At 40.2% G+C, this 18454-nt stretch overlaps 1 non-coding gene and 1 pseudogene across 1 annotated transcript; one reads left to right on the top strand and one right to left on the bottom strand.

Annotated features, from left to right (window-relative positions):
* Positions 1-15331: 15331 nt before the first annotated feature.
* Positions 15332-15461, top strand: LOC112314434 (small nucleolar RNA SNORA3/SNORA45 family). The gene has a single exon (XR_002975795.2). It is a non-coding gene; the product is annotated as a small nucleolar RNA SNORA3/SNORA45 family (small nucleolar RNA).
* A 783-nt stretch (positions 15462-16244) lies between these two features.
* On the bottom strand, positions 16245-16978 carry LOC112314413 (translocon-associated protein subunit alpha-like; annotated as a pseudogene).
* Between the last annotated feature and the right edge of the window lie 1476 nt (positions 16979-18454).

Raw genomic sequence — 18454 nt, forward strand, 5'->3', positions numbered from 1 at the left:
AGAAGCATGGGGTCTAAACCCCAAGCCAGTCTCCCCAGCCCAGAGCACCAGAACCAGGAAGAGGTGCCCACATACATCTGGCTGTGAAAAGCAGCAGGGTTTCTGTCCACCAGGGAAAGAAGGGAGTCCACTAGAGACACAAGCACTCCCTTAAAGTGCCAATATAGAAAATTTTGTTTGCAACCACACACCCCAGGCTTAAGTAGAGGCAGGGCAGAGCAGACTGGTCATGTGAGGAGAGTCTAGGACAGGGGTGTCAAACTCATTTTCACCAGGGGCCACGTCAGCCTCATGGTTGCCTTCAAAGGGCTGGATGTAATTTTAGGACTGTATAAATGTAACTACTCCTTAACTATTAAGGGGCTGAAATTACATTTGGCTCTTTGAAAGCAACCGTGAGGCTGATGTGGCCCCTGGTGAAAATGAGTTTGACACCCCTGGTCTAGGGATTGTGTCTGTAGGAAGGGAGTTGAAGGGACAGCCACCAGGATACCTGTGCTGAACCTTTCTCCCATACCACAGATGCCATCTTTATTGAGTGGAGCACTCCCCTCCAAGTGGCATTAGCCTGAGAGGAAAGCAGTAGACCTACCCTCTGGGTTCCCTCTCACCCCACCCTGCACAGCTAATACCCTGCCGAGGACTCAGCTGCCTGGACTGGGGTGTAGAGGTCTGGGTAGACTCAGGGACTGTCAGTGACTGAGTTGTGTGACTTTAGGCTGGGAACCATTCCCCTGACTTTACCATCAACCTGACTGGTGTTTCTCCTCACAGGAGATCCACTAGAACTATCCTCCAAGCTTCTGGCAGACCCATGCTGCAAGCTCTGGCTTTAGAGGCCCCATACACCCAACTCCTAGTGGATCTGCCCTGCCAAGGTCAAGGTAAAATCTGGGACACAGTTGAGTGGTGTGACTCTGGGTCAGGGCCACACCCTCCACATTCCCAGAAGCCTGAACAGCATCTCCCCTCACAGAAGATCCACTAGCCCCATCCTCCTAACTCCTGGCAACCCCACGCTGCTGAATTCCGTCTCTTCCCAGCAGAATCTGAGACAGACAGAGCGGTGTGGCTTTATGACAGAGGCTGTTTTTCCCTTGCACACCCTCCCTTCAAATGACCAAATCTTGGTCTGTTTGGGCCAGATAAATACTGCTGGCCTCACCCTGATAACTCCCTGAGACTATGCCCCAACACAAAGGTGTGTGAGCACCCACTGGGTGGCAGCTAGACTTGGTATACCAGGGGACATTTGCTGAGTGGCCTCAGATCCAGCATTGGCACTGAGTTTGAATGTGCATCAATCTGGTGAACACCACTCGCGCCTTCCTGGTGACTCACTGTGAATTTAGCTCCTGTAACTCGAGTATAGCCAGAGGCTCTTTCAGTGACTGAGCCTAACAGATAGCTGGAAGGCAGAGGGAGATCTGTCACTGGGCTGGTGCTGGTAAACGTTGGCCTTGGTGTACAGCTTGATACTTCCCATATGCATCCAAGCCCAGCAGAGGCATCCATAAACTGAGGATCACTTCTAGCTCCAAACAGGTCACTCAGAGCCACTCAAAGGTAGAATTTGACATTGGCCTGCACCAGGTCCCTCCCAAGAGGCCCAGAACCAACACACCCAGGGGCCAGCTTCAGGCAACATCAGAGCCAAATCCAATAAGCTTCACAAGCAGCATATCCAGTGGGAGATCTCAGCAGGCACTAAACCTTGCTGAGGCAAATTCCATCTCTTGTGGTCAGCACCAGGACAGCAGCTCACATGCCATAGTCATGGCGAAGGCTCACAGTCAGTGAACATGAGGGTTGGTCACACACATAAATGGGCCAATAGCGATCAAGACTTGATTACAACAGAAAGGCCTACATCACACAAGGAATATTCCTGGAGCAGCCAGCTCAGGTGATCAAAGAGACCACACCACTGTTCCTCACAGAAGACCTACAGCTTAAAGCCATTCCACATGACTGGGAGTCATGGCAGATCTATCTAATACATAGAAACAAACACAAAGAAACAGCCAAAGTGGGAAGACAAAGAAACAGGTCCCAAATGAAAGAACAGGAGAAATATCCAGAAAAAGAGCTAAATGAAATGGAGGCAAGCCATTTATCAGATACAGAGTTCAAAGTAATGGTTATAAGGATGCTTAAGGGCATGAAAAAGGACATAGAAACCATAAAAGAGGACCAATCAGAAATGAAGAATACAATATCTGGAATGAAGAATACACTGGAAGGAATAAACAGTAGGTTAGATGAAGCACAGGATAAAATCAGAGATTTGGAAAACAAGGTAGAAAGAAACAGCCAATCAGAGAAGCAAAAAGAAAAAAGAATTTTTAAAAATGAGGATAGTCTAAGGGACCTTGATGACATGAATCATAACAACATTTACATCATAGGTATAGCAGAAGGAGAAGAGAGAGAGCAAGGGATCAAGAAACTATCTGAAGAAATAATGGTGAAAACTTCCCGAACCTGGTGAAGGAATAAGGCATACAAGTCCAAGAAGGAGAGAGTCCCAAACAAAATGGATCCAAAGAGGCCCACACCAAAACACATCATAATTAAAATGGCAAAGGTTAAAGCTGCAAGAAAGGACAGTTACTTACAGGGGAGCTGTTAGCTGATTTCTCAACAGAAACATTTAAGGCCAGAATGGATTGCCTTGAAATATTCAAAGTGATGAAAAGCAAGGACCCAGAAAGGTTATCATTTTAAACTGGAGAAATAAAGAAATTTCCACACAAGAAAAAGCTAATGGAGTTGGTAACCACCAAACCAGTGTTACAAGAAATGTTAAAGGGCCTGCCTAAAGAAAGAGAAGGAGAAGAAGTAGAAGGCGGCGGAGAAACAAAAACAGAGGAATACCCTGGCTGGTGTGGCTCAGTTGATTGAGTGCCAGCCTGCAAACCAAAGGGTCGCTGGTTCGATTCCCAGTCAGGACACATGTCTGGGTTGCAGGCCAGGTCCCCAGTTGGGGGCGTGCAAGAGATAACCACACACTGATCTTTCTCTCTCCTTCCCTTCCCCTCTCTCTAAAAATAAATAAATAAAATCTAAAAAAACCCACAGAGGGACATAGTTAAAAAAATAAAATGGCATTAAATATGAACCTATCAATCACTTTCAGTGTACAATAAATGGCATAAATGCTCCAATCAAAAGACATGAACAGCTGAATGGATAAGAAAAAAAAGGTGCATACGAGTGCTGTCTCTAAGAAACCCATCTCACAATGAAAGATATACATGAACTAAAAGTAAAAGGATGGAGAAAGAAATTTTACACAAATGGAAAGGGGGAAAAAAGCTGGGGTAGCAATACTTATATCTGACAAAGTAGACTTTAAAACAAAGGCTACAATAAAAGACAAAGATGGACATTTCATAATGATACAGGGATCAATTCATCAAGAGAATATAACCATTATAAAAATTTATGTACCCAATGCAGGAGTACCTAAATATGTAAACCATCTTGATGGACATAAAGGGACAGATTGAGGTAATACAGTAGGGGATTTTAACACCCTATTGACATCAATACATAAATCTTCCAGACAGAAAGTCAACATGGAAATGGTGGCCTTAAATGACACATTAGATCAGATGGATTTAATAGATATCTTCAGAGCATTTCAACCCAAAGCAGCAGAATATACATTCTAGGATAGATCACATGTTAGGACAAAAAGGAAGTCTTAGTAAATTTAAAAACACTGAAATCACATCAAGCATCTTCTCTGACCATAATGGTATAAAACTAGAAATCATTCACAAGAAGAAAACTGAAAAACACAGAAAGGCATGGAGGCTAAATAATACATTACTAAAGAGTGAATGGATTAACAATGAGATCAAGGAAGAAATCAAAAGATACCTTGAAACAAATGAAAATGAGAACACAAAAACTCCCAATCTATGGGAACAGTGAAAGCAGTCCTAAGAGGGAAATTAACAAAAACCAAATAAACAATCTAAATTTACATTTAAGTTCCTTAGAAAAAAACAACAAGCAAAGCCCAAACAGAGTAGATGGAAGAAAATAATAAATACCAGAGCAGAGATAAATGAATTAAGAATCTAAACAAAACACTACAAAAGATCAATGAAACCAAGAGCTATCTTGTCTACCTTTGAAAAGATAGACAAAATTGACAAACCTTTAACCAGACTCATCATGAAAAAAAGAGAGGAGACCCAAATAAATAAAATCAGAAGTGAAAGAGGAGAAAGACAAACTGACACCAAAGAAATACAAAGTATTGTAAGAAAATATGAACAACTATATGCCAGCAAATTAAATAAACTGGAAGAAATGGATAAATTCCTAGATACATACAATCTTGTAAAACTGAATCAAGAAGAATAATAGAATCTGAATAGACATATTACAACTAATGAAATTGAAGCAGTAATTAAAAAAAAACTCCCGACAAACAAGTTCTGGACCAGATGGCTTCACAGGTGAATTTTACCAAACATTCAAAGAAGAACTAACACCTATCCTTCTCAAACTATTCCAAAAAATTCAAGAGGAAAGAAGACTCTCAAGCTGATTTAATGAGGCTAACATTATACTAATTGCTAGACCAAATAAACACACTACAATGAAAGAAAATTATAGGCCAATATCCCTGATGAACATAAATGCTAAAATCCTCAACAAAACATTAGCAAACTGAATACAGGAATACATCAAAATGATCACACACCATGGTCAAGTGGGATTTATTCCCTGCGGTCAAGGTTGGTACAATATCCACAAATTAAAAAATGTGATATGCCACATAAACAAAATGAAGGATAAAAACCACATGATAATATAATAGATGCAGGAAAAGCATTTGATAAAATCCAGCATCCATTTATGATAAAAACTCTCAGCAAAGTGGGAATAGAGAGAACAAATCTCAACTTGATAAAGGCCATACATGACAAATCCATAGGCAACATCAAACTCAATGGGCAAAAGCTATTAAGCACTTCCCTTAGGATCAGGAACAAGATAGGGATGTCTGCTTTCACCACTATTATTCAATATAGTACTGGAAGTCCTTGCCATAGCAATCAGACAAGAAGAAGAAATAAAAGTCATCCAAATTGGAAAGAAGTAAAAATGTCATTATTTTTACTGACATGATACTGTATTGTAGAGAACCCTAAAGATTCCAACAAAATACTCCTAGAACTAATAAATGAATTCAGTAAAGTAGAGGTTACAAAATAAATACCCAGAAATCAGATGCATTTTTATACACCAATAATGAACTACCAGAAAGGGAAACTAGTCCTGGCTGGGCTCAGTTGGTTGGAGTGTCATCCCATCCACCAAAATGTTGCAGATTCCATTCCTGCAATCAGGGAACATACCTTGGTTGCAGGTTTGATCCCTGGTTGGGGCACATATGTGAGGCAGTCAATCAATGTGTCTCTTTCACATCACTGTTCTCCTCTCTCTCTCCCTCCCCTACCCTCTCTCTAACATGAATAAGCATGTCTTTATGAGGATAAAAAAAAAGCTGAGACACTAATCTCAGACAAAATAAACTTTAAAACAAAGCCTATAATAAAAGATTAAGAAGGACATTTCATAATGATGATGAGATCCAACAAGAGAATATAACTGTTGTAAAAATTGGAACTCCATCCAATGTAGGAGTACCTAAATGTATAAAGAAAGTACTGACAGACATAATGGGAGACATCAGTGGTAATACATCAATAGATAAATCTTCCAGACAGAACATCAACAAGGAAACAGCAGCCTCAAGTGAAACATTACACCAGATGGATTTAAAATATTTTTTAAAAGATTGTATTTATTTATTTTTAGAGAGAGGGGAAGGGAGGGAGAAAGGGAGAGAAACATCAATGTGTAGTTGCCTCTCACATGCCCCCTACTGGGGACCTGGCTTGCAACCCAGGTATGTACCCTGACTGGGAAAATGAACCAGCAACCCTTTGGTTTGCAGGCCAGCACTCAATCCACTAAGCCATATCAGCTAGGGCCCAGATGGATTTAACTGGTGTTTTTATGTATGTATTTATTTATTTATTTAAAAATATATTTATTGATTATGCTGTTACAGTTGTCCCATTCCCCCCCCACTCCACTCCATCCTGCCCACCCCCTCCCTCCCATATTCCCCCCCTATAGTTCATGTCCATGGGTCATACTTATAAGTTCTTTGGATTCTACATTTCCTACACTATTCTTACCCTCCCCATGTCTATTTTCCACCTATCATTTATGCTATTTATTTTCTGTACCTTCCCCCACTCTCCCCCTCCCACTCACCTGTTGATAACCCTCCATGTGGTCTCCATTTCTGTGGTTCTGTTCCTGTTCTAGTTGTTTGCTTAGTTTGCTTTTGTTTTTGTTTTAGGTGTGGTTGTTAATAACTGTGAGTTTGCTGTCATTCTTACTGTTCATATTTTTGATCTTCTTTTTCTTAGGTAAGTCCCTTTAACATTTCATATAATAAGGCTTTGGTGATGATGAACTCCTTTAACTTGACCTTATCTGAGAAGCACTGTATCTGCCCTTCCATTCTAAATGATAGCTTTGCTGGATAGAGTAGTCTTGGATGTAGGCCCTTGCCTTTCATGACTTCAAATACTTCTTTCCAGCTCCTCTTGCCTGTAAGGTCTCTTTGGAGAAATCAGCTGACAGTCTTATGGGAAGTCCTTTGTAGGTAACTGTCTCCTTTTCTCTTGCTGCTTCTAAGATTCTGTCCTTCTGTTTAATCTTGGGTAATGTAATTATGATGTGCCTTGGTGTGTTCCTCCTTGGATCCAGCTTCTTTGGGACTCTCTGAGCTTCCTGGACTTCCTGGAAGTCTATTTCCTTTGCCAGATGAGGGAAGTTCTCCTTCATTATTTGTTCAAATAAGTTTTCTATCTTTTGTTCTTCCTCTTCTCCTTCTGGCACCCCTATAATTTGGATGTTGGAATGTTTAAAGATGTCCTGGAGGTTCCTAAGCCTCTCCTCATTTTTCCGAATTCTTGTTTCTTCATTCTTTTCCGGCTGGATGTTTCTTTCTTCCTTCTGGTCCACACCGTTGATTTGAGTCCCAGTTTCCTTCCCATCACTATTGGTTCCCTGTACATTTTTCTTTGTCTCTCTTAGCATAGCCTTCATTTTTTCATCTAGTTTTTGACCAAATTCAACCGATTCAGTGAGCTTCTTGATTACCAGTGTTTTGAACTGTGCATCTGATAGGTTGGCTATCTGTTTGCTGCTTAGTTGAATTATATCTGTAGCTTTGAAGTGTTCTGTCATTTGGGCCATTTTTTTTTTTTTTTTGTCTTGGTGCTTCTGTTACATAAAGGGGCGGAGCCTTAGGTGTTCCCCGGGGAGGGGTAATGCTGGTCGCTGCGCTGTGATGCTGAGCTGTGACGCTGTACGTGGTGGAGGGGCCGAGAGGGAGTAATGGCGCCCGCTCCACTCTCCACCAGATTTCAGTCACTCACTCCACTACCCACAATCAAACTGGGCCCCTCTGGTGCTGGTTCCCGAGTGGGTGGGCTTGTGCACACTCTAGGCCCCTGTGGGTCTCTCCAACGACCTCTCCTGTGAGGCTGGGAGTCTCTCCTGCTGCTGCCCCAACCCCTGCAGTTGTTTTCACTCAGAGGTTTGAGGCTTTATTTCATCGCGCTGGAGCCCTGGGTTATGCGGTCTGCTTTGCTACCCGCTGTTTGTCCGGTTTATCTATGTGCGAATGTGGGGCCGCAGGGTCTGCTAGTGGTCAGACTGCCTGCCCCGTTCGTCCCACACTCCGCCAGTCTTGGTCGCCTGTCTCGGTTCTGCCACGGCAACTCGAGTCCTCTCCGCCCCGGCTGCCCGTCTCTGGCCCTCCTACCGGTCTGGATGAATGTTTATTTTTTATCTCCTTGGTGTCAGACTTCCTTGTCGTTCGATTTTCTGTCAGTTCCGGTTGTGTGAGGAGGCGCAGTGTGTCTACCTATGCCGCCATCTTGGTTCTCCTAACTGGTGTTTTTAAAGCATTTCATTCCAAAGCAGCAGAATATACTTTCTTTTCAAGTGCACATGGGACATTTTACAGGATAGACCACATGTTAGGGCACAGAGAAAGTCTCAATAAATTTAAGAAGATTGAAATCATATCAAGCATCTTCTCCAACCACAATGTAATGAAACTAGAAATCAACTAAAAGAAGACAACTGAAAAACACACAGACATATGGAGGCTAAATAACATGCTACTAAACAATGAATACGTTAACAGTGAGATGAAGAAGGAAATCAAAATGTACCTTAAGAAAATTAAAATGAAAGCACAACAACCTCAAATTGATGGGACACAGCTAAAGCAGTTCTAAGAGGGAAATTCATAGCAATACAACCATACCTCAAGAAACAAGAAAAATCTCAGTAATCAAAGACATTCCTGTATACCAACAATGAAACTGCAGAAACAGAAATCAGGAAAAAAAAAAAACCCATTTGATATAGTGACAAGAAAAATCAAGTACCTAGGAATAAAGCTAACCAAGGAGGTAAAAGACGTGTACTCAGAAAACTACACAACACTGAAGAAAGAAATTAAGGAAGACACAAACAAATGGAAGCATGTACCATGCTCATGGACTAGAAGAATTAACATCATCAAAATGGCCATACTACCCAAAGCGATTTATAGATTCAATGCAATCCCTATGAAAGTACCCATGACATATTTCACAGATACACAACAAACATTTCAGAAATTCATATGGAACCATAAACGACCCTGAATAGCTGCAGCAATTTTGAGAAAGAAGAACAAAGCAGGAGGGATCACAATACCTGATATCAAACTGTATTACAAGGCCACTGTAATCAAAACAGCCTGATACTGGCATGAAAACAGGCACATAGACCAATGGAACAGAACAGAGAGCCTAGAAATAAACCCAAGTCTCCACTGTCAATTGGTATTTGAGAAAGGAAGCAGGAGCGTAAAATGGAGCAAAAACAGCCTCTTCAACAGATGGTGTTGGGAGATCTGGACAGCTATGTGCAAAAAAATGAAACTTAACCACCAACTTATGCCATACACAAAAATAAGTTCAAGGTGGGTAAAAGACTTAAATATAAGTCACAACACCATAAAAGTCCTAGAGGAAAACATTAGCAGGAAAATCTCAGTCATTCCACACAGCAACATCCTCACAGACAAGGGACATCCTAAAGCAAGGGACATAAAGGAAAGAATAAAAAAATGGGACCTCATCAAAATAAAAAGCTTCTGCATGGCTAAAGAAAACAGCACTAAAATACAAAGAGAACCAAAAGTATGGGAAAACATATTTGCCAATGATACCTCAGACAAGGGCCTGATCTCCAAAATATATAAAGAACTCACATGACTCCACTCCAGGAAGACAAACAACCCAATTAAAAAATGGTCAAAGGACTTGAACAGACACTTCTCCAAGGAAGACATACAGAGGGCCCAGAGACATATGAAAAGATGCTCAGCATCACTAGCCATCAGAGAGATGCAAATTAAAACCACAATGAGGTACCATCTCACACCAGTCAGAGTGGCCAACATAAACAAATCCACAAACAAATGTTGGAGAGGATGCGGAGAAAAGGGATCCCTAGTGCACTGTTGGTGGGAATGCAGACTGGTGAGGCCACTGTGGAAAACACTATGGAATGTCCTCAGAAAACTAAAAATGGAACTGCCCTTTGACTCAGCAATTCCGCTGCTGGGATTATACCCTAAGAACTCTGAAACACCAACACAAAAGAACTATGCAGCCCAATGTTCATAGCGGCACAATTTACAATAGCCAAGTACTGGAAGCAACCTAAGTGCCCATCAGCAAATGAGTGGATCCAAAAATGATGGTATATTTACACAATGGAATTCTATGCAGCAGAGAGAAAGAAGGAGCTTATACCCTTTGCAACAGCATGGATGGAACTGGAGAGCATTATGTTAAGTGAAATAAGCAAGGTGGTGAGGGACAAATACCATATGATCTCACCTTTAACTGGAACATAATCAACAGAAGAAAACAGCAAACAAAATATAACCAGAGACATTGAAGTTAAGAACAATCTGACAATAGTCAGGGGAGAGTGGGGAGGGGACAGTGAGGAGAGGGAATTACAGGAGCTGCTATAAAGGACCATGGACAAAATCAAGGGGGAGGGTGGAGGTGGGGGAGAGAGGGGGTTTGGCTGGGGTGGGGTGGAGGGATGGGGAGAAAAGGCATACAACTGTAACTGAATAACAATAAGAATTGAAAAAAAAAGAAAAATCTCAAATAAAAACTCTAACCTAAAAAAAAGCAAAACAAAACAAAAAAAAACCCTCTAACCTTACATCGAAAGGAACCAGAAAAAGAAGAACAAAGCCCAAAGTGAGTAGAAGGAAGGAAATAATAAAGATTAGAGCAGAAGTATATGAAATCGAGTCTAAAAAAACAACATAGCCCTGGCTGGTACAGCTCAGTGGATTGAGTTCTGGCCTATAAACCAAAGGGTTGCCAATTCAATTCCCAGTCAAGGCACATGCCTGGGTTTGGGCCAGGTCCCTAGTGGGGGCACGTAAGAGGCAACCACACATTGATGTTTCTCCTCCAGTCTTTCTCCTTCCCTTCCCCTCTCTCTAAAAATAAATAAATTTTTAAAAAACAACATAAGAGATTAATGAAACCAAGAGCTTGTTCTTTGAAAAGGTGAAAAGATGGATAAACTTTTAACCAGACTCAAGAAGAAAAAGAGACAGAGCCCAAATAAATAAAATCAGAAATAAAAGAGGAAAAGTGACACTGACACTACAGGATTACAAAGGAATATAAAGATATATTACAAACAGCTATATGCTAACAATTGGACAATCTGGGTGTAATGGATAAATTTTAAAAACACATACTCTTCCATCACTGAATCAACAAAACACAGAACGTATAAACAGACCAATAGCAAAATCAAATCAGTAGTCAAAAAACTTCCAGCAAACAAACGTTCTGAACCAGATGGCTTCTCAGGTGAATTTTACCAAACATTCAAAGAAGAATTAATGCCTGTCCTTCCCAAACTATTCCAAAAATTTCAAGAGAAAGCTCCCAAGCTCATTTTATAAGTCAAGCATTACCCAGATAACAAAAGAAAAAGACATTGTACAAAAAGAAAATTACAAGACAATATTCCTGATGAACATAGGTGCAAAAATCCTCAACAATATACTTGTAAACCAAAATCAGCTATACATTAAAAAGATCAAATACCATGATCAAGTGGGATTTATTCCTGGGATGCAAGATTGGTTCATATCTACAAGTCAATTAACATCATACACCACATAAACAAAATGAATGATAAAATCATAGATTGTATCACTAGATGTAGAAAAACATTTGACAGGATTTCCGGCCAAGGTGAAGGTGTAGGTAGATACACTTTGCCTCCTCGCACAACCAACAAAAAGGCAACAACAAATTTAAAAACAAAAACTAACCAAAACTGCCAGAAAATCAAACTGTATGGAAATACAACAACCAAGGAGTTAAAGAAGAAACATTCATTCAGACTGGTAGGAGGGACAGAGACAGGCAGCTGGGGCAGAGAGGACATACAGCAAGGCAGCAGCTGGAGAACCTGGGTGGGAGAGTTGGCAGCTGGCAGACCTGGTGGTCCCACATTTATGTGTGGGTAAACAGGGAGGAACAACTGGGGAACGAGACAGGCTGTGCAACCCAGGGTTCCAGCATGGGGAAATAAAGCCTCAAAACCTTTGGTGGTAAAAACTTGTGGGGCTTGGGGTAGCAGGAGAAACTCCCAGCCTCACAGGAGAATTCGTTGGAGAGACCCACAGGGCCCTAGAATGTACACAAACCCAGCCACATGGGAATCAGCACCAGAAGGCCCCAATTTTGCTTCTGGGTAGTGGGGGAAGTGACTGAAAGCTGCTGAGAGCCCAGCAAGTGGCACTGTTCTATCTCTGACCTCTCCCCCACATATAGCACCACAATGCAGCAACATGGGTTGTCACGCCATGGTGAACACCTAAGGCTCCGCCCCTTACAACATAATAACTGTGCTGAGGGTAAAAAATATGGCCCAAATGAAAGAACAGATCAAAGCTCCAGAAAAAATACAACTGATGAAGAGATGGCCAACCTATCAGATGCAGAGTTCAAAACACTGGTAATCAGGATGCTCACAGAATTGGTTGAGTATGGTCCCAAAATAGCGGAAGAAGTGAAGGCTATGGAAAGTGAAATAAAGGAAAATGCACAGGGAACCAACAGTGAAGGGAAGGAAACTGAGACTCAAATCAACAATTTAGAGCAGAAGAAAGAATTAAACATTCAAGGACAGAATGAAGAAAGAATAATTCCAAAAAATGAGGAAAGGCTTAGGAACCTCTGGGACAACTTTAAATGTTCCAACATCTGAATCAGGGGTGCCAGAAGGAGAAGAGGAAGCGCAAGAAATTGGAAACTTATTTGCAAAAATAATGGAGAACTTCCCAAATCTGGCAGAGGAAATAGACTTCCAGGAAGTCCAGGAAGCCCAGAGAGTCCCAAATAAACTGAACCCAAGGAGGAACACACCAAAGCACATCATAATTACATTACCCAAGATTAAAGATAAGGAGAGAATCTTAAAAGCAGCAAGAGTTACCTAAAAAGGAGTGCCCAGAAAACTATCAGCTGATTTATCAAAAGACACCTTATAGGCAAGAAGGGGCTGGAAAGAAGTATTCCAAGTCATGAACGGTAAGGACCTACATCCAAGATGACTCTATCCAGCAAAGCTATCATTTAGTATGGGAGGGAAGATAAAGTGCTTCCCAGATGAGGTCAAGTTAAAAGAGTTCATCATCACCAAGCCCTTATTATATGAAATGTTAAAGGGACTTATCTAAGAAAAAGAAGATGACCAAAACTATGAATAGTAAAGTGACAACAAACTCACAACTATCAACAACTGAACCTAAAAAAACCAAAACAAAACCCAAAACCAAAAACAAAGTAAGGAAACAACTAGAACAGGAACAGAACCACAGAAATGGAGATCACATGGAGGGTTATCAACAGGGGAGTGGGAGGGGGAGAGAGGGGGAAAAAGTACAGAGAATAAGTAGCATAAATGGTAGGTAGAAAATAGACAGGGGGAGGATAAGAATAGTATAGGAAATGTAGAAGCCAAAGAATTTATAAGTATGACTCATGGACATGAACTAAAGGGAGGGAATGTGGGTGGGAGGGGGTGTGCAGGGAGGAGGGGAGTGAAGGGGGGAAAATGGGGCAGCTGTAATAGCATAATCAATAAAATATATTTTTTAAAAAAGAAATAACAAAGCATAAAAAAAGATTCTTAGTTCATTTTTGAGATTCTGAAACCAAGTAGTTCAAAAGGTAAATTCTGAAACAATAGTTGATGTAGCAAATGAATATATCAAAACAAACAAAAGCTTCATCCAAGTACTTACATTTAAAAAATAAGCTATTTATTAAGTGTGCTTGAACAAACCATGTGTGGAATTGAATTCCATTTATTAGAGAGTTAGTTTCTGCTAAACACTGATAATAGAGAAGACCCCTGGCGTCTGAGTTCTCAAGTGTTCTCAATCTGTGCTAAAAAAAAATACAAAAAAACATGACAAATAATTTCTGGGGCACTAATTTGAACCTCAGAAGTGGAAGGGCTAGCATGTTAAGTCCAATTACTTAAGACTGAGAAGGGCTGGTAACTTAGTGTGGCTTTGCCATTGTGAAGCAGTCAATAAAACTCTATAGAGGTCATTTAAATTTTGTAATTACACCTCACTGCATTATGTTCTAGAAGTTTAACAAACTTGGACATTCAAAAAATATCTGGGAATATATTCCTTGGGAAGGTGGAGGGGTCTCTTTATTACATTAAACAAAAAATCATGCATTTTTTTAGAGCTCATAGAACTTTTCCAAAATAAACTGCTCATGCAGCCCAATTTAAAACTCAAACACTTTATATTACAGGTATCGATAGTTACTAGTTCAGCAATGCCAACATAGATAATTTGACATCTTTACCCCTACCTGCTATGTGATTAATAACTACACAATAATTTTTATTTTACTGTCATCGACTTTGGCTCAGATAAGTTTAAATACTTAACCCATTTTGAAAGATATTTTTGTGTGTTTTGTTGCTTTTGTGTGGGCATGAGTGCAGGTGGGATTATAATGAAGAGTGGTCAGTTCATTATAATAAAGACAATCAGTAATTAAGCAGCCACTAAAATTTCATCTACCATTTCTTTACAAAATATATGTGGAAGAATATGGCTTAAAGACAGAGGGAAAAAGCCTCTTGTTTGTTCATACTATTACACTATTACCCTTTATCCAGTCTGACAATAATGCCATACTTAATTTACTACCGAGGGCAAGACTAACTCTCTAAAGGAATTTTATGAAGTCCAATCTAATTTTGGTTCTAGATATTGAGTGCTTAAAATTTTGGAATTCTTCAGGTTAACGTAAAAAAGGGTTCTATCAATAACCAAAATGCCCAGAAGATTAGATAGAAAACAATTGGTTAACTATTTTAAAACTACCCAACTAACTTTTTTTTTTTTTTTACAGATTAGAATTGGTTGGAATATATATCTGTGCCTATAAATTGACCTTTGGCTTAGTCTGTAGCCAAGGCAATTTTTCTTAGGCAAAATGCTTTTGTTAAGGAGAGACATAATATCTCTTAAAAAAAAACCCTAAGTAGGTCTAAAATCACTCCAAAACTATCCCTTGAGTAAGAAATAGAACAACAATGAATAAAACAACTCAGTTTCCACAAATATGCCATTTTATTTTTGATAAAAAAGAGGGTGGGGTTGATTTTATACATTCAAATCAGCAGAATTTTCATGTTTCACAATTTTGTTACTAGAGATCCCCAAATCCCTTGAACTCATTTGGGAAGTGTTCTGAAGATATATATTGTAATAAAAAGCAGAAAAATATCAAAACAACTCTATTGCTAAAAAGCAGCTTCTCCTGCTTGTGCCTTTAGAATACTAGTTGCAAAATAGCAACAATAACAACAAAATCTTAATTTGTGCCACCAATTGGAATTCTAAGGAAGAAGCAAGTTGTTTTCTTTAGAATAGCTCAAGGCAGGACATCTATAATCATATTGGGCAAGTATTGACTTTTGGGAGAAATTACAAGAAAATGTCAAGAAAGAAACAATAGTTTTATATGCAGTATTCTAAAGGCATGCTTCAAGTAGTTTAACAATGATTCTGGTAAGACCAGCTCACATGCACACACGTAGGTTTTAATGGTTTAAAAAACACAAATTTGTGCCCGAGACTCGAGTCACATCCTGACAGCTGTTGTCCTGGTGTGCTACAGTTCTCATAGAGAATTGGCCGGTCTTGGCTCACTGACAAGGGCAGTCAGTGCCCTTGGTTAGTGCCCAGATCAGAAACATGCCCTCCCCAGCTACCTGATGGAGTGGGTTGTCTGGCATCTTTCCTCATATCCATTAGGGAATTGGTACCTGCCATGATGTGCTATAACCCTTTACTCTCTTCTAGGGCTACTACAAAGTTCTGGGGAAGGCAAAGCTCCCAAAGAAGCCTGTCACTGTGAATGCCAGATTCTTCAGCAGAAGAGCTGAGGAGAAGATTAAGGGTGTTGGTAAGGCTTGTGTGCTGGTAGCTTGAAGCCACATGGAGGGGAATTCATTGAATTCTCACAAGTGCTTTTGTTTTCTGGTCTGAGTGTAGGTTCTTTGGCACCTTTACCTGTGTATCAGAAACATGCAGGTTCTAGGAGTTAAGGGTATGAGGACTTGGGCTCCTCTGCTGATTCCCCTGAGAAAGAAAGTGTGCAAGAGTTAGCACCAACACTTAGAGGCCTTGGTCTGTAACCTGACTTGAACTTCTCATTTATAAAGTGAAAATGATAGCTGTTGGTGGTGTGTGCATGTGTGTACATAAATATAAAATTGTTGAAAGGCCACCCCCCCAATTTGTTACTTTAGAAAAATGAATGCAGTGCCCTTTCAGCAATATTATCGCCACAGACTGATTGCTCAGTCCACACATAACTATTAATAGTAGTTGCCTTCTATGGTGATATGGCATCTCTGCACTAATTCCCTCCAAGGCTGAAAAACTTTAGGGCAGGTTAAGGAAAGACATTTACTCATCAGATCCCACTGATCTGTTCTGTCTTGTTTCCTGAGCAATCTTCTTGTTGAAGCTTATTGATCTAACTCAAAGTTTCCTGAGGACCCCAACTCATGTCAATATCATTTTGACTTGATGTATCCATCTCTACTTTCTGTATGGATCTCTTGAGCTTTCTAGATTCCAGGAGTTGATGAAGGTCAACAACAACCAAGAGCCCAAGACCAGCGAGGAACATGTACACAAAGATAGTTTCTCCATCTAACCCATCCTTTCTTTCAATAATTGTAACTGTTTGATTGAAGACAGTATCTTGAAATACATTGCTGTTCAAATCTTTGCAGTTCAGATTGATGACTAGACCAAAGGGTTGTCCTCCCATGGGCTCTACAGGAATCAAGTTGCCTGTCTCTGGGGTGGTATTAGTGTTCAGAGGAAGAGCTATGAAATTCTTGATATAAAGCTGAGGATAACGGAATGAGGCATCTAGGGATTCAACAACAAAATCTTCTGTACCCTTGTTTGTAAAGCCTACCAGGAATTTCACAGTTATTTGCTGGTAAATCTTCTCTTTTCACAAAGAGGATAGTTGTATCTGCACTTGGTGAAGCTTCATGTTCACCAGAGATATCTTCTTCCTCTTTATTATCTAACAAATCTGTGTGTTCATCTTCTTCCACTTCTGCTTCATCATCTTCATTTTCAATTATTGAACCTGTCTCTGAAGATGAACCTTTCTTCATATTTTGTAAGACTGTGAGCTGCTGCTACTGAGCCTCCAGGGCTGTCTTGGAGCAAAAGGGTCACAGGGAACATGAGCCAGATTCAGAAATATTGTTTAAAATCTTTTTATTGTTTCAGTGATTTCCATCATGATCAGCACAATTGAGGTCATGTCTAGTAACAAGCTCAACTATGGGCACATGGTACAAAAAATGCTTCTGGATTCTTGGTCAAAATTCTGGCTTGTTCATCTCTACCTTTACTAACCACGTTAGTCTTGTTATCATGAACTTGTCTTCAACAATCTTTTAAATCAATGACTAAAATTGTAAGTTGCTTTTTTTTCAGTCCTTACCTTAAGTCAAAAAAAATGGCTAAAACCAATTAAATATGTTTCACCTAGGCTTACATATGTATATATACAAAATTTAAAAACTATAAATATTGCAAATGTTTTTCAGCCACCATTGAAAATACTGAATCAATTTCAGAGTACTTCTGGAACTACAAATCATTGGGCCCCTGTGTGGTACTGGGAGAAACAGGGTGGAGGGGACAGGGTGAAATGAAGTCTACGAATGGACATTTTTATATAGTTTTGACTTTGAGATCCTGTAAATGATTTGCATAATTGAAAAGCAAAGTTAAATTCAAAAGGAAACAAAATCCAACTCTAAAATCATGGCGGTAATATAGATTTTACTAAATGCTTGATGGGGAGGTGAGAGGGAAGGTTATAGTACACACAATGCTACAAAACAGACTTACCAAATTAGATATTCTTTCATGGTTTTATTAAGTCTTTTAATTCACAAGCACCACAACATCTAAAAACCCCTTCTAGTCTCAGCTAGCATCTCTCACCTAGCAGGAAAAAAAATGGTCCTACAGAAAGAGCAGAAACCAATTGTTGCTCCAGCAGGCCCCTTGGGGCCCACTACATCTTCCATTACAGAATTCTACAAGGATAGCATTTCCAGGCCTTCAGTTTTCTCAATATCTGGTTTATATTCTTCTCAATCCCTGGGACACACACTACTAAACAACTTGAACTTCCTGCCTAAAGTCAGTTGGTGTCAGTTCTTCCCAACAACACTCTCTAGTCTTCCTTTTCCGCCTCTAAATAAATGATGACCTCTACTTTGGCAACTGTGTGTTTGAACTAGTTTTTATCTGAAAACCAGTCTTGGAGGAGAAAGAAACATCATCTAGTCAGTAGAGATGCTGCTTGAATCAAAACTGAACCACTGTTTCCACGATCACCTCAAGGGGAGTGATCTATAACCTCTTAGCATTGGGAAGCACCTTGGTTTCTCGAAAGGGGGCCATCCCAGAACTTCTTTGCATTGTGGTCACATGGTACTCTCACCCATTATGTTTCTATCTTAAGAATATTTTGTAGTAATTCATTTGTCACAAGAATTTTGGCCACAGGTAACTTCTGCTTGCCCACAGCAGGGTTGCCAGCTGAGTCAAAGGTTGTGGCTCACTCAGTGTGGCTTCGGCTGAGTAACACCTCAGATCATTCGAAAGGGAGACCGTGGCACCAAACTAATGGAAATTCTGTCT

This window comes from Desmodus rotundus, chromosome 5, assembly GCF_022682495.2.
Source record: "Desmodus rotundus isolate HL8 chromosome 5, HLdesRot8A.1, whole genome shotgun sequence".
NCBI classification, from domain to species: Eukaryota; Metazoa; Chordata; class Mammalia; order Chiroptera; family Phyllostomidae; genus Desmodus; species Desmodus rotundus.